The sequence below is a fragment of the Pseudopipra pipra genome, chromosome W, assembly GCF_036250125.1.
Source record: "Pseudopipra pipra isolate bDixPip1 chromosome W, bDixPip1.hap1, whole genome shotgun sequence".
In the NCBI taxonomy this organism is placed as follows: Eukaryota; Metazoa; Chordata; class Aves; order Passeriformes; family Pipridae; genus Pseudopipra; species Pseudopipra pipra.
The window spans coordinates 45,743,009-45,747,390 of record NC_087580.1 but is presented as its reverse complement, the minus strand read 5'-3'; positions in this window follow the sequence as shown (position 1 = coordinate 45,747,390).

Below are 4,382 nucleotides of genomic sequence, written 5' to 3'. Positions count from 1 at the left end.
GTAAACCCACCTGGGCTGCTGTATTGTGGCAGGACATCACTGCACAGGTAGAAAACATGACTCTGAAGGTAGGTCATGTAGATACTCACATGCCCAAAAGCCATGCCACTGAAGAACATCAAAACAATGAACAGGTAGATAAGACTGCCAAAATTGAAATAGCTCAGGTAGACTTAGAGTGGGAGTGGAAGGGTGAGCTATTTATAGCCCCGTGGGCCCATGAAACATCAGGGCATTCAGGAAGAGATGCGACCTACATATGGGCTCATGATCGAGGGGTGGACCTGACCATGGAGGCCAACACAGGTCCCTCATGAATGTGAAACATGCTGCAATCAAGCAAGTCATGCAAGTAAAATCTCCTTGGAATAGAGGGTCGTGGTTGTATTTCCAGCATGGTGAGGCCTGGCAAATTGACTACATTGGACCACTGCCATGAACACATCAAGGCAAGAGCTACATACTCACCGTGGTGGAGGCAACAACTGGCTGGAAACATATCCTGTAAACCAGGTCACTGCTCAAAACACCACCTTAGGCCTTGAGAGACACATTCTGTGGCGACATGGGACCCCAGAGAGAATTGAATCAGACAATGGGACTCACTTTTGAAATAACCTTATAAGCTTTTGAACAAAGAAACATGGCACTGAGTGGATCTATCACATCCCTTATCAACCACAGGCCTCAGGAAAGATTGCTGAAGACTATGTTAAGAGCATTAGGTAATGGTACATGGAAGCATTGGAATGCAAATGTAGCAGAAGCCACTTGGACAGTTAACACCAGAGGATCTGTTAACTGTCCTGATCCTTCCCAAACAAAATCCCTATATAATGTGGGAGGAAATAAGGTTCCCGTACTACACACAGAGGAGTGTCTGGGGAAGTCGGTGTGGGTTTCTTCTCTCATGGGGAAAGGCAAACCCATCCGTGGGATTGTGTGGGGAATATGCAGGCTGAAGGCCTGGAAAGAACCAGACCTTAGCAGCAGGTTTCAGGTCAAGCAGAGTACAGAGCAACTCGTGTTTGTGTTGGTTATAAAAGGCTGCATGCTTTGAATAAAGTTGTCTCAGTTCCTCTCCCCCTGAGTCCATGCCTTCAATATGCCATAAATGGAACCCCATAGTGAGGCTTAAAAGAAACTAACTGTTTTCTCCTGTGGTGTAGCTTGGTTGAACTCAAGGAAGAAAAATGCTGAAAGGAAGCGACAAAAAAGAGCACTCAATTACTTTTTGCTTGACAAAAAGGTAAGCAGCTGAGAAAAAAATGGGAACCCCTTTAACAAAACAGCGAAAGGATGTTTCTCAAGCCTTTGCTAAAATCCTTAAAAGATACGGGAGGACGGTAGAGGAAGAAGATTTAGAACGCCTCCTGTTGTGGGCCCCATACACTATTCACTTGATAGAATTCATCTGAAATAGCCAAATGTTTACCCCTCACTATTTTAAGATGCTATTTCGCTTAATAATATGCAATACACCATGTGGGAATTGAAAATGAAACAGCTAGCAGAAAAACAAGCAGTTGCAAATTTGGCTGTGGGAGCACGTAACCCTTTACAAACGATTACTGTGGATGTTTTGATGGGACAGGATGAACATGCTTCTAATACGGCACAAGCCCGGACATGTTCTGTCGGGTTGCAGCAAATAAAACAAATAGCCCTTAAATCCATTCCGGATGCAGGCATGCAGAGACTGCCTTTTACCCATATTAAACAAGAGGTAAATGGGCCCTTTATGAAATTTTTAGACTGCCTTGGAAAATGCCTTGGAAAAGCAAGTGGAAAATGATGCCGCGTGCCAACGTCTCTTTAAACAGCTTGCTATAGAAAACACTAACCCCAATTGCCAAAAGGATTTATGCCCTCTAAGAAACTCCACTGTAGACAATATGCTAAATGCATGTATAAATATCAGTTCAAGGCAGCATGATTTATCTTTGTTGAAGCGTTTGCAGAAATGTCTATAAAAAACCAGCAATGTTTCCCTTGCGACCAATTCGGTCACTTGTGCAAAGATTGCCCAACTGAAAAAACAAACAAAAGCAGGGGGGGCGCCAGGGATCTGTCCGCATTGCCATAAAGGGAGTCATTTCGCTAATCAGTGCCGCTTGTTTAGTAGGCATTGCTGAGTTGACCTCCCCAAAGCATAGCAAGGACCTTGTGGTCATTCATGGCCCAGACAATAAGTCTGCCTCCATTAGACCGTATGTCCTACCGGGATCACCAACTTTGTGGGGGAGGGACTGCTTGAGTCAATGGGGTATACTCATGGAGGCTGTTACATGATCTAAGAAAGATAAATGAGGTCATTGAGGACATGGGAGCTTTACAGACTGGTTTTCCTTCACCAACTATGTTACCACAGACATGGACCCTGATAATCATTGATCTCAAAGACTGCTTTTTCACAATACCTCTCAGTCCATGGGTGTTTCTCCTGCACTTGGAAGGCACAAGTTGTCTGGAGAGCCCGGGTGCATCTGGCACTTGATAGGGTGCAGGTGAACTCCTGAGAACTTTTTCCTAGTCACCTTGAGGGCAGACCATGAGTGCAAATGAACGGCGTGTGTTTGTCGCCTGGAAAGCTTTGTTACGGCTTTGTGGTGTTAAACACGATGAAGTTATGTCGCTTGTTAGTTTTGTGTCTTCGGAATGGGAGAGAGGCTGCTTTGCCTGGGAGGACATTAGAGTGCTAAAGACGAGAGGTCGGGCGGAGCCGAAGAGAGTCGAAGCGGGACCAGAGGTAATGGAGCAGGGCCGGGGGCAGCCGGGCGGCCCCGCCAAATGAATGCCCTGCTAGTGATTCAGCAGTACGTGTCCAAGATGATCAAGGACAGCTACGGCATGAATGTGCTGCTGATGGATCGGGAGACGATCTTGTGAATGCAGTGACTGATTTTCACCTTAAGGATCTTTCTATGTCTCCTCCGGATGGTGCCGTGCCTGTGTACCCAACACTGGGTGCCTGAGCAGCCGTGTTGGGTCCACCCGCTGCGGGTGCCTGCAGGGTGGCCTCAACTCCGTCGAGTTCATCTGTGCCCGCGCGAGCAGCGGTAGCCCCGGCGCGGTCCCAGTGGCAGCGGTCACGACCCTGGGTGCCAGCGAACTGGTAGCAGCTGCGGGCCCCAGCCCCGGCATCAGCAGCGGCTCCGTGCTTTTTCCGTTCCCTCACTTAATAATGCAGAACCTTACAGGAGATACCACTGGACAGTATAACCTCAGGGCATGAAGAATAGTCCTATACTCTGTCAGCAATTTGTAGCAACCATGTTAAGTCCAATCAGAAAACAATTTGACACTGTTTTACTGTATCATTACATGGATGACATTTTGATTGCAGCAGAATCGGAACAGGAAGCAAGACAAGTGCCATGCAGCTTTAGCAGCTGGACTTAAAATAGCAAAGGACAAAATAAAAGAAACTTTGTCCTGGAAATATTTAGGGTGGCAGATATCAGAGCAAAGTGTTCGACCTCTGAATGTCACTGCAGACTGAGATAAAACATTAAATGACTTACAGAAACTGCTAGGAGCATTAAACTTGGGTCGTCCTCTGTTGCGGATTTCTACTGAAGACCTACATCCCCTTTTCAAGCTGCTGGAGGGAGACTCAGATATAACATCTCCACAACAATTCACCCCTCTAGCAAAGACTGTTCTTGATACAGTAATCAAAAAGCTAACCACTCAGACTGCTTTCCCTCGCAAACCAAACTTGCCTATTAACCTGTTTATCTTTTATTCCATTTTTCAGCCCTATGGTCTTCTAGCACAACAGATGCCACAGGACACATGCCCACTGATCATCATCGAATGGACCTTTTTGCCGCATAATTTCGGGAAAAAAGTCACCACAGCTGTAGAAATAATAGCCATGGTTAATCAGAGAGGAAGGGAACGCTTGCTAACTTTAGATGGTGCTGAACCTAGAACTATTCATTTGCCCTTTGACACCAAACAGTTAACCTTTTTGACTAACCAGTCTTTTGTCTTTCAGTGTGCCCTTGCAGATTTCACAGGACAACACCTCCTGAGTCAAAAAACATTGCATTTTTTTTCTTCTTTTCCTTTATGTCCCCAATTGCATTTAGCCTAGATCGCAGAGAACACCCATACAGCACATAAGGTCACACACAGTTTTGCCAGGACCAATCAGCAAAGGCAATGCACAAGCAGACAAACTTGCAGGCTTTACAGTGTTCCCAGACTAATTTGCACAAGCTCACCTTTCCCACGATTTTTATCACCAAAAAGCAAAACAGAATAAAAATGCAGAACATGTGTGCATGAAGTGTGAGAGGGCGACCACCTGCATGAGTGGAAAAATGTGTGTGTGTATGTGTGAAAATTCAAGAACACTCGATATCAACAATACC